The sequence below is a fragment of the Hydra vulgaris genome, chromosome 14 (assembly GCF_038396675.1).
Source record: "Hydra vulgaris chromosome 14, alternate assembly HydraT2T_AEP".
Lineage (NCBI taxonomy): Eukaryota > Metazoa > Cnidaria > Hydrozoa > Anthoathecata > Hydridae > Hydra > Hydra vulgaris.
The window spans coordinates 7,918,890-7,940,922 of NC_088933.1; the positions used below are offsets into that span (position 1 = coordinate 7,918,890).

Sequence of the window (22,033 nt, forward strand, 5' to 3'; positions counted from 1 at the left end):
ATATTCAACATCTTTGTCTTCATAGTAACTTAAACTCATCTTTTTAAAAACAAGATGTACCAAAGCATCTTCTGATGGGTCAGGAATAGTTTTTGTAAATTTAATTAGATCATGATTCTTAAATATCTTATCTAACCTAGAAATAAAAAATAGTTAATTTACATTTTTTGTCTGTTAAGTTTTTTATTTTTTGAGCTACATCAATGTAATCCTGAAAAAATATAGAAATTTTATTTAATTGGGTAAGTTGAAAAGTTTTTGTAGTAACAGAAAATAAGCCGGATGCAGGAATTGGGATATTTGTATTTTCTAAAGTGGTATTAATATGTTCAATTTGTTTGGCTCTTTGTTCAGCTTTTTTCGCTCTTGTTGAAAATATATCATTTATTTTATATCTTAAAACTTTACCTCCTTCACCTTTTGGTATAGCCAAATAAGTGCAATATTTATAAGATAAAGTTTGATTATATAAGATTAATGCAATATTTATAAGAAAAGGTTTGATTATATAAGATTAGTGCAATATTAACAAGAAAAGGTTTGAGATCTAGCATTGAGCTAGCTAATTTCAAAAGGATTTACTTGCGTACAGTAAAAACAGATTATAAAATTAATTAACTTATTGGGCACTTAAAATGCCAAATTTACCTCTTAACGTCTTTAACTTCCTTGCAAATATCCTTTTCAATATATCGAAAACTTAATGCCATTTTTGAGCAGCTTGTTTTTTTAGGAGACATCTTAACTTTATTTTACTCTTAATTTAATTATTTTTTATAGATTTAGAAGAATATAAACACAATTTATAACAATAAAAACATTTAGATATTCATTTGAGAACTCCAAAGTTCGGAATTATTTTCCAAGGGAATTACTGTGTTGCAAACATTAATGATTGTACAAAAAGAACTTCACAAAACATTAATAATGTTGTGTTGCAATCATAAATGATTGCGCAAATAGAACTGTACGAAACATTAATTATTTAGAAACATGCTGTGTAACAAATCACAATATTCAAAAAAGCTGAATAGTGGCTCAGAACACCTATTATACAATCAGGTATTGGTGTTACTTTTTTATTTCGCCGTATACATAATAAATAACTTAAATAAATATCTTTTTGATGTTACTTTTTTATTTTGCCTGGAAAACATAATAAATATCTTAAAGTCATCGACACCCCTTTTATCCCCACTTCCTTTTTAGTGTCTTGATTCTGAAAGTTTGTACATTCATCTCATCTATTTCCATATCAGCATGAAAAATAAAAAAATTCAGTTACATTAAAATTGTCATGCGTTTTTTTGTGGTTATCTAAAAAGAGTTATAAATAGCATTCCTAAAAGTTAAGGGTATTTACGGAAGTTTTTTTTGCTCTAAATCATCTTATGTGTTTATTTTTATGTTTACAATAGCCAAACTTCCTTCATATATTAAGAAATAATAGGCGATCATTTAAGACATTTAAAAAGACATTTTTTTTTTATAGTTTCAAGACATTTTTTTTGGCATTTAAAAAATTGTTTATTTTAGTTGCCATTCTTTTTGGAAATTTTTGTTCCGGTGTTTTTATTAGAATTTTAATTTATTCTGCTTAGTGTTTTCTACCGGTGGTATGGTGGGTGTATTGTATGTAGGTGTTGGAAGTGTATTCCAAACAGTTTCAGGTCATTATTTCTGATTCAATTAGTTTATAATTTATTTTATTTTTGATCTAAATTTAGTTATATTTTTCATTTTTATGCAGCCTGGTTTGTAGAATATTTTCTCAATTTTGTTTGTTTAATAGCATATTTAAATTTAAAAAAATTTAAATTTACTTGAAAGTTGTGAAAAACTTATTTTTTAAAAGTTTTGTTACTTTGGTTGTTATAGATTTTGTCATCATTTTAAGAACTTTTGGTTGTTCTTTATAGAATTATTTTATTGTTTTTTCTTTTTCTTTTAGCATTATAGATTAAAAATCGATTAAAATATAATGTAACTTATAATAAGTTTATTCTCAGCAAGCTTTTGTGTTACAGTATGCTCCGATGAGGCATGGTTAGGCAACCCCTTTCTTCCCCTCCAAATACACCCTCCCTGAAAGGAGGAGGGGGCAATTTTAGGGAGCCTATTTGGAAATTTAGGGCACTATTTGGGAATTTAGAACCCTATTTGGAAACTTAAGTGCCTTTTTGTTTTTTGTGTACTATTATGCCTTCCACATTTTCGTTACCATTATGCCTCCCACATCTGCATGTGTAAGTTTTTTAATGTGTAATTTTTTTTCGATATTTTGTGTAAATAGTAATTTTAATTTTTGCTTTTTGTTTGTGTAGGTAATCTTTTTCTTTCACTTTTTTTTGTAGCTTGCACAAGATTGCTTGCAAAAGGACTGGTAATAAAAAATATATAATAATAGTGTCACGACTCTTTCAACCTCGGTAACTATAATGTAATTTGAATATAATTGGGAACTAAGTCTATTAGCGTACTCATAACTAATCCAAAATCATCACTTTTTTGATTTTGGAATGATTTACAAACATATTGCAATAAAGTTTTAGCTTTCCATAACCAAAGTTATCTGTGTAGACTTCAACGGACTCAACATCAAAAAACTGACCAGTAACAAAATATTGAGATATGATAAATGATCTGGGGTCTTAAATTGTCAGCTAAAATTGGAAATAAGAACATTCAGGGCATTAATAGTAATCAAAAATAGTAATTGATGATTTTCTGACGAACCAGTCATTACAATATTCACTTTTAACATCTTCTGCAGTAAAAAGATGTTGAAACAAAATGCCTCAAGCGATTGGATTAAATTTATTACATTTTTGATTTTCAACAGAATCTCTTTCTACAACATTTAAATCATGAGCTCGACATTGTTCTGGTTTCTTTTTTTCCTTATTACGGTCTGCAACCAATAAATTCTTTCAGATATGTTTGTCCCGTCAACTTTTTTGGTGTTGTCACTAAACTATGTTTTACCATTTTTGACCCCTTCCACCCCCTATCGTTACAAAATCGTAACACTTTAGCAGCAAGTTTTATATGAGTCGTTACAAAACCACTAACCCGCCTTTCCCATATAGCGTGACGTTTTTTTTGGACAACCCTTTGAAGACTAAAATGGTATAAAACGTCAATCAAAAACTTAAGTTGCGTTTTTGATGTTTTTTTTTTATTTCTATCAAGATTTTTTTTAATCTTAATTTTTTTCATTAACGAGAGAAACGCAAATTAAAAAAAAAAAAAATTTCACTTTATACTTTAAGAGCAGAGTTGTCTTTATAAATGGAAGAAAACTTGAAATGCTATACAACTACTATACCATTTCAATTCGCAAAAAATCATCTGCTTGTAGTTTTATTAAAAAAAAGTTTTGAAAATCTTTGCGAAAATATTTCTACAAATCTGTTTGTAAAAATTTTGTTCTTTTGGTATTGGTTAAGTGATGGATATTTGTCGATACCAGTGTAGCTTTGGTATTTTTTCCAGTTAGAAATTTCATATGATTTAAATTCTTCGTGCGAATGTGAATGAAGCGCAAATGATATTTTCTTCTCAGAGACAAATTAACCTAAAAACTGTCTTTCTTACAATAATGTAAAGTTTACTCAATTTTTCATTACCAGCTTTTACTCAAGAAAGACTCATTAGAAGCAGAAGCGGCCTGTGGATAAACCGGGAAATTCCCCAGTGGGCCCGTGGTTCAAACGGATAATAGGCTTCAAGCGTTAGATTTTTGTTGTTACATTATATTGTTTAGACTTCATCGAATCCTGACTTTTCAAAAATTATTTAAACAGCACTTTGCAAGATTGGACTTGGTATTTTCAACCTTGATAGCGAGTTTAGAGCAACAACAAACTTGCCTTTAAAAAATTTAGGATATTTTATCTACCTAAATTTCATTGCATACTGTTTTAAAAAATAATTAAACAAATGAAAGCGGGCTAATTTCATAGTTTAGTCGTTAGATTATTAAAATTTAACGTAGAAAGTGGAGTCGTAAATTTAGATAACAGTGCATTTTTTTTTAACATTTATATCATTTTTGAACCACTCTTATTTCAATAGATATTTTTAGTTTGACATGTTTAAATTTAAATTTTTTAATGTTTAAATTTTTAAAAATATGCCTAGCTTCTAAACATATATCCAACTTATTTTTTGTTTCAGAATAAACAAATGCGAGTCTTGAAGTAGTAAAAAAAAAAAAAATCTAGACGAGTTTTCAAGTTTTATGATGCTGATTAAGTCTTGAGATTCATTGAAAACACTTGTTTCAATGAATCTCAAGAGTTAGTGACTAAGAATGTTAATATTGAAGCAGCATCCACTCCTTACAGGAGTCTATAATCCATTAAATTTCAAAGGAATAAAAACAAAATAGTGTCGGTCATTGAGATTGTTAATATAGATTTAGTATAGATAGAGCGTTATCTATACCTCACAGCCTGCAATCCGTTGAACTTCCAAAAGATGGACACAAAATCGTATCAGCTGTTGAAATTTCTTGTTGAATTCTTGAAAACAATCATTTGATGTTTCAAAGCAGTCTCATGGTAACGTTAAGCACACAAACGTGCGAAACTAAGGTTGCACGTGCGAAACTAAGGTTGCACGTAAGAAAAAAAGAGTTTTAAAAGAGTCACTGATAAAATAATTTTTATTACCGCGGATTTCATCAAATGACATCAAATGACTACTTACTAAAAATTTGCCGACTGCTTAGTCGAGATTTGCCGACTGAATGTCCAAATTTAGTAAATGGTCTTCATTTGCCAACTGACTTGTCTAAAAGTGTCAAATCTAATGACTAAATGAACGAAAGAATTATTGATGGGGTGGAGGATGTGCCGCACTCCCCCCCCCCCCCCACATCGCGCCGGCCTTAAGGCCGGCATATCTAGTATTGTAAATACTCGGAGTATTGATCACGTATAACATACCGCCATTGATACCAGAAAAATGCGCATTTAGTTTTAAGTTTCGAACTCGAGTTCAATACCACTTATTTATCAAAAATACGTATTTATAATATTAATATTATAAATACGTATTTTTGATCAAATTTGATCAAAATTGGATATGATATCGAACCCAATTTTGATCAAATATTAACAAAAAATGGAAAAACGAAAATCTTTGCTTTTAAAGCGCATGCTTAATCTGAAATTGCGAAAACAAAATCTAAATTAAAAAGGTCTCTCTCGAGAAATTTAGTAAATTATCTCTAGTACAGTTACAGTGCTTTATTGCACTAAAAGAGTTACTAAAACTTTATCATAAAAATATTTACTACTACTTTTAAATTTATTAATTTAGTTTAATGAAGTCCTAAATTAATATAGTTCAAATATATTTTAAATCCTATCATTTCATACCTTGCTTATGTTGATTATTATTTTATTGACATTTCTGTTATGCTATTATCTTTTTTTGTTCTGTTTTAGAAAATTTAGAAAAATAAGTTAAAATTTTGAGCCAACACTGACATTTTAATTGTTGCTAAACGTTAAATTTTGTTATTAGGATTGCAGTTCTTTTATCTGTTTTTTTGTTCTTTATTCAATAAGTATTTGACTTAAATTAAATATGATATATTTTATTACGAGATATATGTCTTTATATATAAATTAATATGAATCTTTTTAGATTTTTTAATGTTATTTTTAAATTTTTTGTTCACGCAATTCAATTTATATATGTTTATAGTTTGCATATTTGTTTATATTATGTTCAAAATTAAAACGTTTTTGATAAATATATGTATGTGGTAATATGTGTTATATAATTGTTTTCTAAATGTATTTTTAAAGTAGTATAAAATGTATCTATTGTGTATATAAATATTATAAGAGGTGTTTATATATGTTTCTTAAATTTAAATAAATATATTGTGTTTAATAGTTCTTATATATTTTTATATTATGTTGTTTCCATGTTTTCAAAGTTTAAGTAAAGTCTTTGATTAGAAAAGATCACAATTTGTAAGATTCTTTTACATTCATTTATTCAGTTATAGTAATAGTAAGATTACTGGTAATATGTTTAATGGTAATAGTTAAATTGAAATAGATAGTATTAGGCTCAACGAAGTTATTAATGTAAATGCTTTTGCATTTACATTAATAACTTCGTTGAGCCTACTTGCAGGCAACTTGAAAATAGTAGTCAAATGAAAAAAAATAGATCTAGGCAGGATGAAATTAATAATTGTTGAAATGCTAGAAATGTTGCTCGGCTAGCAGAAAACTTGACAGAATTCAGTGTCAAGCAGTGTTAATGTCTGTTAATTTGGTTTTACTTTAGAACAAAGCAAAGTATGAGTTTAACTATTTATAGTATCAATTAACACATTTAAATTTAAATAATTTTAATTTTTTTATAATTTTTAACATAGTTATGTTCTTTTTTTCATTTTTAGTTTGTCTTCCCTTTGTCGTACGACGATGTACCAACATGAATTGTTTTCTAAAAGCTAACATGAAATAACAATATTTAACAACTACTACTCTCTTATCATGACATCTTATTTCTATCTGATATTTTGATTTGCGATTCATATATGATGTTTTTCTTTATATTTACTTATCCATTACATTTTTTCATTTCAGATTTATCATATGATGGATTTATGCAATATAAAAGAACAAATATATGTAAATCTTTATGAATTTTTTAAAAACATCTTCTAATAATTAGTCCAGTCAACGTTCAAACTTCAATTTTGCATATGTCATCTTTAAGTAGTTTCTAGGCTTTTCTAAATGTGTTTCTTATTCACATGGTTTTACAAGCAAGGTATGCAAGCAAATTTGAGCTGAAAGTTTTATTTTAGCCTTTAAGGAGAATTGGCGTTACACTTTTTTAAATTTAATTTGTTTAAATATAGTAGTTTTAACAAATAAATGTTTGTTTGTTCTTTGTTTTTTTACTTATTTGTTTTCAGATTCTTAAGAACTTGCCAACTTATCTAAGTAAGTTTTTTTTTTCTTTTTAGTGCAATTGGAAAGAGCTGAAAGTTATTTTTTAAAGCAATTGAAAAGAACTGAAGTGTTTTTTAGTTACTTCACACGGTATAACTGATACTGATTTGAGTAAGTTTACTATTTTGTTTTATTTTATATTGGATTTATTTGATATTTGATATATGTTATATTTGATATATATTTTATGTATTTAACATGGAAAACTGACTGTAATTTGTTGACACAAAAGTTTATAAACATAAATCTGCCTATATTTCAGTATATTTTATATTTCTCTGTATCTTTATAAATATTCTTTCTTAGAAAAAATAACAGACTAGAAAAAATAAATAAATTTCTTTGAAAGTAGTTGAAAAAAATGATGATGTATTTCCATATTTCATTGTATAAAGTGTAATACCACTTTTTAAAGGTATGTGAATAGATATATAGGGGAACATGGGGCAAGATGACGACTGTTTCGAAAAACGCCTGTATCTTAGTCTGTCCAAAAAATAAAATTTACCTTTAGCTGGTGATGTAGCGATGTAATAAATCAAGTCAAACGAGGATAATAAGTTTTTTTCTCAATGTCAGAAAAACTTTTTTAATACATAGCTTTCGTCACAAAAATAATATTTAAAAAGAAACCATTGATAAATCTAGTAAAATTAATCTACTTCCCTTTCAGCTAAAGTCAACTGTTATATTTAGTTTTGCTTAAGAGATAACTGTAGGTTGTCATCTTGCCCCATTCGTCATTTTACCCCATGTTCCCCTATATATATATATATATATATATATATATATATATATATATATATATATATATATATATATATATATATATATATATATATATATATATATTTAAATAATTAATTTAGAGTAAAATATACTGATTGGCATTGCTTCATTTTTTTATACAAGATTGTGCATTTATTATTTTTATGCATTAAGGTAAAAATAATTTTGTGCATTGTAGTCAAGATTCTTTTTTAATTAAAAATAATTGATGTAAATAAATGTTATTTAATATTTTTGATAAACGACTAATGTATGTAAACATATAAAAAGATATGGATTTCAATAAATCTTAAGTTTAAATAAAGTCTTTGATTAGAAAAGATCACAATTTGTAAGATTCTTTACGTTCATTTATTCAGTTGCAGCAATAGTAAGATTACTGGTAATATGTTTAATGATAATAGTTAAATTGAAATAGATAGTATTAGGCTCAACGAAGTTATTAATGTAAATGCTTATAGGCAACTTGAAAATAGTAGTCAAATGAAAAAAATAGATCATTTCTAAGAAATATTTTACGATTTGCTTGCTTTTTTATGGTATAATTGTTTAAATTGTTTAACTATAATTGTCCCTCGATTGTTCAAATATTGTAATAAATAAAATCTTTTCAGTCCAAGTATTTAAGTTAATAAAATATTTTATTAAGTTGTGGTATTATTTGCCAGTGTTACTACATTGTATTGTCTAGCCTTTTTATAATCTTTTTTAATTATACTGTAGTTACAGAATATATACTTTCTGTTATTATTATCCTAATTCTACTAACAATAAAATGCAAATAGTACTTTTGTAATTAAAAATTGTAATTTTTTTTTTAATTTCATTCTTTAGGTATTTGCAGGCTTTACTTGACTTTCCGTTTCTGGTACCTGTGTTGTGACAGATTTTAAAAAGAACTCAACTGATGTTAATGCGGTCTTCGTCGTTAACTATAAGCAATGACGTTACTGATAGGGAGTCAAAGTTAAAATATTTATAGATAAATTTGTATTAAATTTTTTAGATAAAATATCAAGTTATTAATGTGTTTTTATTGTTATTAAAGATTTAATAACTCATAACCCGTATTACGGGTTGCTTACTGCTAGTCATTATCATTATGTTATGAATTCATATTAGTTAATAAAATTGTATTGAATATTTTCTGGTTATCGTGTTTTATACGTGTTCAAATGTGAGTTTGATACTCAATAGGCGTCGTATTGTATACCTGTCTTTATACGCATCTGATGTCTATTTTTAATGCGCGTTTGACACGATAAAATGGCTAACAAATATTCGTAAATAATGCGTATTCTGGAAAGTTTTAAATGCGCATGTAATACCAGGGAAATATCGTATTGAATATTCTCTGGTTATCGTGTTTTATACGTGTTTACAAGAGTTTCAAATGCGAGTTTGATACTCAGTAGGCGTCGTATTGTATACCCGTCTTTATACGCATCTAATGCGTATTTCTAATGCGTATTCGACACGATAAAATGGCTAACATACATACCACATCGATACGTATTTAAAAGAGTTTCTAATGCGCATTTATAACTAAATTTGCCGACTGGGTGGGTTGCCCAGTCGGCAAATTTAGTTGTAAATGCGCATTAGAAACTTATTTAAATACGTATCGTTGTGGTATGTATGTTAGCCATTTTCTCGTGTCGAACATGCATTAAAAATACGCATTAGATGCGTATAAAGATAGGTATACAATGCGACGCCTACTGAGTATCAAACTCGCATTTGAAACTCTTCTAAACACGTATAAAACACGATAACTAGAGAATATTCAATACGAAATTTTCCTGGTATTACATGCGCATTCAAAACTTTCCAGAATACGCGGTATTTACGCATATATGTTAGCCATTTTATCGTGTCCCAGTCGGCAAATTTAGTTGTAAATGCGCATTAGAAACTTGTTTAAATACGTATCGATGTGGTATGTATGTTAGCCATTTTATCGTGTCGAATACGCATAAGAAATACGCATTAGGTGCGTATAAAGACAGGTATACAATACGACGCCTTCTGAGTATCAAACTCGCATTGGAAACTCTTGTAAACACGTATAAAACACGATAACCAGAGAATATTCAATACGATATTTTCCTGGTATTACATGCGCATTTAAAACTTTCCAGAATACGCATTATTTACGAATATTTGTTAGCCATTTTATCGTGTCAAACGCGCATTAAAAATAGACATCAGATGCGTATACAGACAGTATACAATACGACATCAGATGCGTAGTCAGGTATACAATACGACGCCTACTGAGTATCAAACTCGCATTTAAACACGTATAAAACACGATAACTAGAGAATATTCAATACAATTTTGTTAACTAATATGAATTCATAACATAATGATAATGACTAGCAGTAAGCAACCCATAATACGGGTTATGAGTTATTAAATCATTAATAACAATAAAAACACATTAATAACTTGATATATTATCTAAAAAATTAAATACAAATTTATCTATAAATATTTTAACTTTGACTCCCTTTCAGTAACGTCATTGCTTATAGTTAACGACGAAGACCGCATTAACATCAGTTGAGTTCTTTTTAAAATCTGTCACAACACAGGTACCAGAAACGGAAAGCCTGAAAATACCTAAAAAATAAAATTAAAAAAAAAATTACAATTTTTAATTACAAAAGTACTATTTGCATTGTATTGTTAGTAGAATTAGGATAATAATAACAGAAAATATATATTCCGTGACTACAGAATAATTAAAAAAGATTATAAAAAGGCTAGACAACACAATGTAGTAACACTGGCAAATAACACCACAACTTAATAAAATATTTTATTAACTTAAATACTTGGACTGAAAAGATTTTATTTATTACAATATTTGAACAATCGAGGGACAATTATAGTTAAACAATTTAAACAATTATACCATAAAATAGCAAGCAAATCGTAAAATATTTCTTAGAAATGATCTATTTTTTTCATTTGACTACTATTTTCAAGTTGCCTATAAGCATTTACATTAATAACTTTGTTGAGCCTAATACTATCTATTTCAATTTAACTATTATCATTAAACATATTACCAGTAATCTTACTATTGTTGCAACTGAATAAATGAACGTAAAAGAATCTTACAAATTGTGATCTTTTCTAATCAAAGACTTTATTTAAACTTAAGATTTATTGAAATCCATATCTTTTTATATGTTTACATACATTAGTCGTTTATCAAAAATATTAAACAACATTTATTTACATCAATTATTTTTAATTAAAAAAGAATCTTGACTACAATGCACAAAATTATTTTTACCTTAATGCATAAAAATAATAAATGCACAATCTTGTATAAAAAAATGAAGCAATGCCAATCAGTATATTTTACTCTAAATTAATTATTTAAATATATATATATATATATATATATATATATATATATATATATATATATATATATATATATATATATATATATATATATATATATATATATATAGGGGAACATGGGGTAAAATGACGAATGGGGCAAGATGACAACCTACAGTTATCTCTTAAGCAAAACTAAATATAACAGTTGATTTTAGCTGAAAGGGAAGTAGATTAATTTTACTAGATTTATCAATGGTTTTTTTTTAAATATAATTTTTGTGACGAAAGCTAAGTATTAAAAAAGTTTTTCCGACATTGAGAAAAAAACTTATTATCCTCGTTTGACTTGATTTATTACATCGCTACATCACCAGCTAAAGGTAAATTTTATTTTTTGGACAGACTAAGATACAGGCGTTTTTCGAAACAGTCGTCATCTTGCCCCATGTTCCCCTATATATCTATTCACATACCTTTAAAAAGTGGTATTACACTTTACACAATAAAATATGGAAATAGATCATCATTTTTTTCAACTACTTTCAAAGAAATTTATTTATTTTTTCTAGTCTGTTATTTTTTCTAAGAAAGAATATTTATAAAGATACAGAGAAATATAAAATATACTGAAATATAGGCAGATTTATGTTTATAAACTTTTGTGTCAACAAATTACAGTCAGTTTTCCATGTTAAATACATAAAATATATATCAAATATAACATATATCAAATATCAAATAAATCCAATATAAAATAAAACAAAATAGTAAACTTACTCAAATCAGTATCAGTTATACCGTGTGAAGTAACTAAAAAACACTTCAGTTCTTTTCAATTGCTTTAAAAAATAACTTTCAGCTCTTTCCAATTGCACTAAAAAGAAAAAAAAAACTTACTTAGATAAGTTGGCAAGTTCTTAAGAATCTGAAAACAAATAAGTAAAAAAACAAAGAACAAACAAACATTTATTTGTTAAAACTACTATATTTAAACAAATTAAATTTAAAAAAGTGTAACGCCAATTCTCCTTAAAGGCTAAAATAAAACTTTCAGCTCAAATTTGCTTGCATACCTTGCTTGTAAAACCATGTGAATAAGAAACACATTTAGAAAAGCCTAGAAACTACTTAAAGATGACATATGCAAAATTGAAGTTTGAACGTTGACTGGACTAACTATTAGCAGATGTTTTTAAAAAATTCATAAAAATTTACATATATTCGTTCTTTTATATTGCATAAATCCATCATATGATAAATCTGAAATAAAAAAATGTAATGGATAAGTAAATACAAAGAAAAACATCATATATGAATCACAAATCAATATAACAGATAGAGATAAGATGTCATGATAAGAGAGTAGTAGTTGTTAAGTATTGTTATTTCATGTTAGCTTTTAGAAAACAATTCATGTTGGTACGTCATGGTTCTAAAAATTCAAATTAAGATATAAACAAAATGTATATGTGGCAAAATGACTTTTCTTGAGTGGCTTTTAGTGAATGATTAAAAGCAGTGACTTTCAATAATAAAACCACTTATAATTTTTAACAATAGACACCAACATAAAGGTAAGCCAAATGTAACAACATTAGTAACATAAATAACAACTTTATGCAAAATCTTGCTCAACACGTTTGCCAAGTCACACACTTTGAAAACATGGTCCATAAATATTATAAGAAGTGTTTATATATGTTATATAAATTTAAATAAATATATTGTGTTTTATAGTTAGTATATATGTTTATATTATGTTGTTTCTATGTCATGGAAACAACATAATATAAACATAAATACTAACTAGAAAACACAATATATTTATTTAAATTTGTAACACATATATAAACACTTCTTATAATATTTATATACACAATAGATACATTTTATACTATTTTAAAAATTCATTTATAAAACAATTATATAACACATATTACCACATACATATATTTATTAAAAACTTTTTAATTTTGAACATAATATAAACACATATGCAAACTATAAACATATATAACTTGAATTGTGTGAACAAAAAATTTAAAAATAACATGAAAATATCTAAAAAGGTTCATATATATTTATATATAAAGACATATATCTCGTAATAAAATATCAAATTATAATCATATCTAACTTAAATCAAATACTTATTGAATAAAGAACAAAAAACAGATAAAAGAACTGCAATCCTAATAACAAAATTTAACGTTTAGCAACAATTAAAGTGTCAGTGTTGGCTCAAAATTTTAACTTATTTTTTTAAATTTTCTAAAACAGAACAAAAAAGGTAATAGCATAACAGAAATGTCAATAAAATAGCATGCGCTTTATAAGCAAAGATTTTCGTTTTCCCCCTTATTTGTTAATATTTGATCAAAATCGGATTCGATATCATATCCGATTTTGATCAAATATTATAAATACGTATTTTTGATAAATAAGTGGTATTGAACTCGAGTTCGAAACTTAAAACTAAATGCGCATTTTTCTGGTATCAATGGCGGTATGTCATACGTGATCAATACTCAGAGTATTTACAATACTAGATATGCCGACTGGGAACATAATGATAATGACTAGCAGTAAGCAACCCATAATACGGGTTATGAGTTATTAAATCGTTAATAACAATAAAAACACATTAATAACTTGATATATTATCTAAAAAATTAAATACAAATTTATCTATAAATATTTTAACTTTGACTCCCTTTCAGTAACGTCATTGCTTATAGTTAACGACAAAGACCGCATTAACATCAGTTGAGTTCTTTTTAAAATCTGTCACAACACAGGTACCAGAAACGGAAAGCCTGAAAATACCTAAAAAATAAAATTAAAAAAAAAATTACAATTTTTAATTACAAAAGTACTATTTGCATTGTATTGTTAGTAGAATTAGGATAATAATAACAGAAAATATATATTCCGTGACTACAGAATAATTAAAAAAGATTATAAAAAGGCTAGACAACACAATGTAGTAACACTGGCAAATAACACCACAACTTAATAAAATATTTTATTAACTTAAATACTTGGACTGAAAAGATTTTATTTATTACAATATTTGAACAATCGAGGGACAATTATAGTTAAACAATTTAAACAATTATACCATAAAATAGCAAGCAAATCGTAAAATATTTCTTAGAAATGATCTATTTTTTTCATTTGACTACTATTTTCAAGTTGCCTATAAGCATTTACATTAATAACTTTGTTGAGCCTAATACTATCTATTTCAATTTAACTATTATCATTAAACATATTACCAGTAATCTTACTATTGTTGCAACTGAATAAATGAACGTAAAAGAATCTTACAAATTGTGATCTTTTCTAATCAAAGACTTTATTTAAACTTAAGATTTATTGAAATCCATATCTTTTTATATGTTTACATACATTAGTCGTTTATCAAAAATATTAAACAACATTTATTTACATCAATTATTTTTAATTAAAAAAGAATCTTGACTACAATGCACAAAATTATTTTTACCTTAATGCATAAAAATAATAAATGCACAATCTTGTATAAAAAAATGAAGCAATGCCAATCAGTATATTTTACTCTAAATTAATTATTTAAATATATATATATATATATATATATATATATATATATATATATTATATATATATATATATATATATATATATATATATATATATATATATATATATATATATATATATATATAGGGGAACATGGGGTAAAATGACGAATGGGGCAAGATGACAACCTACAGTTATCTCTTAAGCAAAACTAAATATAACAGTTGATTTTAGCTGAAAAAAAGTAGATTAATTTTACTAGATTTATCAATGGTTTTTTTTTAAATATAATTTTTGTGACGAAAGCTAAGTATTAAAAAAGTTTTTCCGACATTGAGAAAAAAACTTATTATCCTCGTTTGACTTGATTTATTACATCGCTACATCACCAGCTAAAGGTAAATTTTATTTTTTGGACAGACTAAGATACAGGCGTTTTTCGAAACAGTCGTCATCTTGCCCCATGTTCCCCTATATATCTATTCACATACCTTTAAAAAGTGGTATTACACTTTACACAATGAAATATGGAAATACATCATCATTTTTTTCAACTACTTTCAAAGAAATTTATTTATTTTTTCTAGTCTGTTATTTTTTCTAAGAAAGAATATTTATAAAGATACAGAGAAATATAAAATATACTGAAATATAGGCAGATTTATGTTTATAAACTTTTGTGTCAACAAATTACAGTCAGTTTTCCATGTTAAATACATAAAATATATATCAAATATAACATATATCAAATATCAAATAAATCCAATATAAAATAAAACAAAATAGTAAACTTACTCAAATCAGTATCAGTTATACCGTGTGAAGTAACTAAAAAACACTTCAGTTCTTTTCAATTGCTTTAAAAAATAACTTTCAGCTCTTTCCAATTGCACTAAAAAGAAAAAAAAAACTTACTTAGATAAGTTGGCAAGTTCTTAAGAATCTGAAAACAAATAAGTAAAAAAACAAAGAACAAACAAACATTTATTTGTTAAAACTACTATATTTAAACAAATTAAATTTAAAAAAGTGTAACGCCAATTCTCCTTAAAGGCTAAAATAAAACTTTCAGCTCAAATTTGCTTGCATACCTTGCTTGTAAAACCATGTGAATAAGAAACACATTTAGAAAAGCCTAGAAACTACTTAAAGATGACATATGCAAAATTGAAGTTTGAACGTTGACTGGACTAACTATTAGCAGATGTTTTTAAAAAATTCATAAAAATTTACATATATTCGTTCTTTTATATTGCATAAATCCATCATATGATAAATCTGAAATAAAAAAATGTAATGGATAAGTAAATACAAAGAAAAACATCATATATGAATCACAAATCAATATAACAGATAGAGATAAGATGTCATGATAAGAGAGTAGTAGTTGTTAAGTATTGTTATTTCATGTTAGCTTTTAGAAAACAATTCATGTTGGTACGTCATGGTTCTAAAAATTCAAATTAAGATATAAACAAAATGTATATGTGGCAAAATGACTTTTCTTGAGTGGCTTTTAGTGAATGATTAAAAGCAGTGACTTTCAATAATAAAACCACTTATAATTTTTAACAATAGACACCAACATAAAGGTAAGCCAAATGTAACAACATTAGTAACATAAATAACAACTTTATGCAAAATCTTGCTCAACACGTTTGCCAAGTCACACACTTTGAAAACATGGTCCATAAATATTATAAGAAGTGTTTATATATGTTATATAAATTTAAATAAATATATTGTGTTTTATAGTTAGTATATATGTTTATATTATGTTGTTTCTATGTCATGGAAACAACATAATATAAACATATATACTAACTATAAAACACAATATATTTATTTAAATTTATAACACATATATAAACACTTCTTATAATATTTATATACACAATAGATACATTTTATACTATTTTAAAAATTCATTTATAAAACAATTATATAACACATATTACCACATACATATATTTATCAAAAACTTTTTAATTTTGAACATAATATAAACACATATGCAAACTATAAACATATATAACTTGAATTGTGTGAAAAAAAAATTTAAAAATAACATGAAAATATCTAAAAAGGTTCATATATATTTATATATAAAGACATATATCTCGTAATAAAATATCAAATTATAATCATATCTAACTTAAATCAAATACTTATTGAATAAAGAACAAAAAACAGATAAAAGAACTGCAATCCTAATAACAAAATTTAACGTTTAGCAACAATTAAAGTGTCAGTGTTGGCTCAAAATTTTAACTTATTTTTTTAAATTTTCTAAAACAGAACAAAAAAGGTAATAGCATAACAGAAATGTCAATAAAATAGCATGCGCTTTATAAGCAAAGATTTTCGTTTTTCCCCTTATTTGTTAATATTTAATCAAAATAGGATTCGATATCATATCCGATTTTGATCAAATATTATAAATACGTATTTTTGATAAATAAGTGGTATTGAACTCGAGTTCGAAACTTAAAACAAAATGCGCATTTTTCTGGTATCAATGGCGGTATGTCATACGTGATCAATACTCAGAGTATTTACAATACTAGATATGCCGACTGGGCGATAACCAGAGAATACTCAATACGATATTTTCCTGGTATTACATGCGCATTTAAAACTTTCCAGAATACGCATTATTTACGAATATATGTTAGCCATTTTATCGTGTCAAACGCGCATTAAAAATAGACATCAGATGCGTATAAAGACAGGTATACAATATGACGCCTACTGAGTATTAAACTCGCATTTAAACACGTATAAAACACTATAACCAGAGAATATTCACTACAATTTTATTAACTAATATGAATTCATAACATAATGATAATGACTAGCAGAAAGCAACCCGTAATACGGGTTATGAGTTATTAAACCATTAATAACAATAAAAACACATTAATAACTTGATATATTATCTAAAAAATTAAATACAAATTTATCTATAAATATTTTAACTTTGACTCCCTATCAGCAACGTCATTGCTTATAGGTAACGACAAAGACCGCATTAACATCAGTTGAGTTCTTTTTAAAATCTGTCACAACACAGGTACCAGAAACGGAAAGTCAAGTAAAGCCTGCAAATACCTAAAAAATAAAATTAAAAAAAAAAATTTTAATTACAAAAGTACTATTTGCATTTTATTGTTAGTAGAGATAGGATAACAATAACAGAAAATATATACTCTATGTCGACAGAATAATTAAAAAAGATTATAAAAAGGCTAGACAACACAATGTAGTAACACTGGCAAATAACACCACAACTTAATAAAATATTTTATTAACTTAAATACTTGGAATAAAAAGATTTTATTTATTACAATATTTGAACAATCGAGGGACAATTATAGTTCAACAATTTAAACAATTATACCATAAAATAGCAAGCAAATTGTAAAATATTTCTTAGAAATGATCTATTTTTTTCATTTGACTACTATTTTCAAGTTGCCTATAAGCATTTACATTATAACTTCGTTGAGCCTAATACTATCTATTTCAATTTAACTATTATCATTAAACATATTACCTGTAATCTTATATTGCTGCAACTGAATAAATGAACGTAAAAGAATCTTACAAATTGTGATCTTTTCTAATCAAAGTCTTTATTTAAACTTAAGATTTATTGAAATCCATATCTTTTTATATGTTTACATACATTAGTCGTTTATCAAAAATATTAAACAACATTTATTTACATCAATTATTTTTAATTAAAAAAGAATCTAGACTACAATGCACAAAATTATTTTTACCTTAATGCATAAAAATAATAAATGCACAATCTTGTATAAAAAAATGAAGCAATGCCAATCAGTATATTTTACTCTAAATTAATTATTTAAATATATATATATATATATATATATAAATATATATATATATATATATATATATATATATATATATATATATATATATATATATATATATATAGGGGAACATGGGGTAAAATGACGAATGGGGCAAGATGACGACCTACAGTTATCTCTTAAGCAAAACTAAATATAACAGTTGATTTTAGCTGAAAGGGAAGTAGATTAATTTTACTAGATTTATCAATGGTTTCTTTTTAAATATTATTTTTGTGACGAAAGCTAAGTATTAAAAAAGTTTTTCCGGCATTGAGAAAAAAACTTTTTATCCTCGTTTGACTTGATTTATTACATCGCTACATCACCAGGTAAAGGTAAGTTTTATTTTTTAGGACAGACTAAGATACAGGCGTTTTTCGAAACAGTCATCATCTTGCCCCATGTTCCCCTATATATCTATTCATATACCTTTAAAAAGTGGTATTACACTTTGCACAATGAAATATGGAAATACATCATCATTTTTTTCAACTACTTTCAAAAGGAATTTATTTATTTTTTCTAGTCTCTTATTTTTTCTAAGAAAGAATATTTATAAAGATACAGAGAAATATAAAATATACTGAAATATAGGCAGATTTATGTTTATAAACTTTTGTGTCAACAAATTACAGTCAGTTTTCCATGTTAAATACATAAAGTATATATCTAATATAACATATATCAAATATCAAATAAATCCATTATAAAATAAAACAAAATAGTAAACTTCCTCAAATCAGTATCAGTTGTACCGTGTGAAGTAACTAAAAAACACTTTAGTTCTTTTCAATTGATCTAAAAAATAACTTTCAGCTCTTTCTAATTGCACTAAAAAGAAAAAAAAAACTTACTTAGATAAGTTGGCAAGTTCTTAAGAATCTGAAAACAAATAAGTAAAAAAACAAAGAACAAACAAACATTTATTTGTTAAAACTACTATATTTAAACAAATTAAATTTAAAAAAGTGTAACGTTAATTCTCCTTAAAGGCTAAAAAAAAACATTCAGCTCAAATTTGCTTGCATACCTTGCTCGTAAAACCTTGTGAATAAGAAACACATTTAGAAAAGCCTAGAAACTACTTAAAGATGACATATGCAAAATTGAAGTTTGAACGTTGACTGGAATAATTATTAGCAGATGTTTTTAAAAAATTCATAAAAATTTACATATATTCGTTCTTTTATATTGCATAAATCCATCATAAGATAAATCTGAAATAAAAAAATGTAATGGATAAGTAAATACAAAGAAAAACATCATATATGAATTACAAATCAATATGTTAGCTTTTAGAAAACAATTCATGTTGGTACGTCATTGTTCTAAAAATTCAAATTAAGATATAAACAAAATGTATATGTGGCAAAATGACTTTTCTTGAGTGGCTTTTAGTGAATGATTAAAAGCAGTGAGTTTCAATAATAAAACCACTTATAATTTTTAACAATAGACACTAACATAAAGGTAAGCCAAATGTAACAACATTAGTAACATAAATAACAACTTTATGCAAAATCTTGCTAAACACGTTTGCCAAGTCACACACTTTGAAAACATGGTCCATAAATATTATAAGAAGTGTTTATATATGTTATATAAATTTAAATAAATATATTGTGTTTTATAGTTAGTATATATGTTTATATTATGTTGTTTCTATGTCATGGAAACAACATAATATAAACATATATACTAACTATAAAACACAATATATTTATTTAAATTTATAACATATATAAACACTTCTTATAATATTTATATACACAATAGATACATTTTATACTATTTTAAAAATACATTTATAAAACAATTATATAACACATATTACCACATACATATATTTATCAAAAACTTTTTAATTTTGAACATAATATAAACACATATGCAAACTATAAACATATATAACTTGAATTGTGTGAACAAAAAATTTAAAAATAACATGAAAAAATCTAAAAAGGTTCATATATATTTATATATAAAGACATATATCTCGTAATAAAATATCAAATTATAATCATATTTAACTTAAATCAAATACTTATTGAATAAAGAACAAAAAACAGATAAAAGAACTGCAATCCTAATAACAAAATTTAACGTTTAGCAACAATTAAAATCTCAGTGTTGGCTCAAAATTTTAACTTATTTTTTTAAATTTTCTAAAACAGAACAAAAAAAGGTAATAGCATAACAGAAATGTCAATAAAATAGTAATCAACGGAGTAAAATAAGCAAGGTATGAAATGATAGGATTTAACGTATATTTAAATTTTATTAATTTAGGACTTCATAAAACTAAATTAATAAATTTAAAAGTAGTAATAAATATTTTTATGATAAAGTTTTAGTAACTCTTTTAGTGCAAAAAAGTACTGTAACTGTACTGGAAATAATTTACTAAATTGCTCAAGAGAAACCTTTTTAATTCAAACTTTATTTTCGCTATATCAGTTTAAGCATGCGCTTTGAAAGCAAAGATTTTCGTTTTTCCCTTATTTGTTAATATTTGATCAAAATCGGATTCGATATCATATGCCGACTTTGATCAGATACTGCAGTCGGCATATCGTAGTATTGATAAATACGCTGAGTATTGAACTCGACGTATCGACATACCGCCATTGATACCAGACAAAATGCGCATTTTTCTGGTATCAATGGCGGTATGTCATACGTGATCAATACTCAGAGTATTTACAATACTAGATATGCCGACTGCAGTACTGCAGTCGGCATATGATATCGAATCCGATTTTGATCAAATATTAACAAATAAGGGGGAAAACGAAAATCTTTGCTTATAAAGCGCATGCTATTTTATTGACATTTCTGTTATGCTATTACCTTTTTTGTTCTGTTTTAGAAAATTTAAAAAAATAAGTTAAAATTTTGAGCCAACACTGACACTTTAATTGTTGCTAAACGTTAAATTTTGTTATTAGGATTGCAGTTCTTTTATCTGTTTTTTGTTCTTTATTCAATAAGTATTTGATTTAAGTTAGATATGATTATAATTTGATATTTTATTACGAGATATATGTCTTTATATATAAATATATATGAACCTTTTTAGATATTTTCATGTTATTTTTAAATTTTTTGTTCACACAATTCAAGTTATATATGTTTATAGTTTGCATATGTGTTTATATTATGTTCAAAATTAAAAAGTTTTTGATAAATATATGTATGTGGTAATATGTGTTATATAATTGTTTTATAAATGAATTTTTAAAATAGTATAAAATGTATCTATTGTGTATATAAATATTATAAGAAGTGTTTATATATGTGTACAAATTTAAATAAATATATTGTGTTTTATAGTTAGTATATATGTTTATATTATGTTGTTTCCATGACATAGAAACAACATAATATAAACATATATACTAACTATAAAACACAATATATTTATTTAAATTTATATAACA

The 22,033-nt window shown here is 25.4% G+C and overlaps 3 long non-coding RNA genes across 17 annotated transcripts; 1 reads left to right on the plus strand and 2 right to left on the minus strand.

Moving 5' to 3' along the window:
* The first annotated feature begins 5,934 nt into the window (after positions 1-5,934).
* LOC136090628 (uncharacterized) lies at positions 5,935-8,807 on the plus strand. Of its 7 annotated transcripts, XR_010643582.1 has the most exons (5): positions 5,935-6,807; positions 7,007-7,103; positions 7,299-7,407; positions 7,862-7,934; positions 8,616-8,807. It is a non-coding gene; the product is annotated as an uncharacterized LOC136090628 (long non-coding RNA). The 7 variants fall into 7 exon arrangements; XR_010643579.1 differs by having other exon boundaries at positions 7,007-7,407; XR_010643578.1 differs by lacking the exon at positions 7,862-7,934.
* Positions 8,808-10,221: 1,414 nt separating this feature from the next.
* On the minus strand, positions 10,222-16,480 carry LOC136090552 (uncharacterized). 8 transcript variants are annotated; one of them, XR_010643504.1, is made up of 7 exons: positions 15,801-16,480; positions 15,505-15,601; positions 15,201-15,309; positions 14,654-14,726; positions 12,219-13,971; positions 11,923-12,019; positions 10,222-10,407 (listed from the first exon to the last, which is right to left on the minus strand). It is a non-coding gene; the product is annotated as an uncharacterized LOC136090552 (long non-coding RNA). The 8 variants fall into 8 exon arrangements; XR_010643499.1 differs by adding an exon at positions 11,090-11,162 and having other exon boundaries at positions 15,201-15,601; XR_010643505.1 differs by adding an exon at positions 11,619-11,727 and having other exon boundaries at positions 15,201-15,601.
* Positions 16,481-17,624: 1,144 nt separating this feature from the next.
* On the minus strand, positions 17,625-20,212 carry LOC136090725 (uncharacterized). 2 transcript variants are annotated; one of them, XR_010643669.1, is made up of 3 exons: positions 19,624-20,212; positions 19,023-19,424; positions 17,625-17,820 (listed from the first exon to the last, which is right to left on the minus strand). It is a non-coding gene; the product is annotated as an uncharacterized LOC136090725 (long non-coding RNA). The 2 variants fall into 2 exon arrangements; XR_010643668.1 differs by having other exon boundaries at positions 18,495-19,424.
* Positions 20,213-22,033: the final 1,821 nt, after the last annotated feature.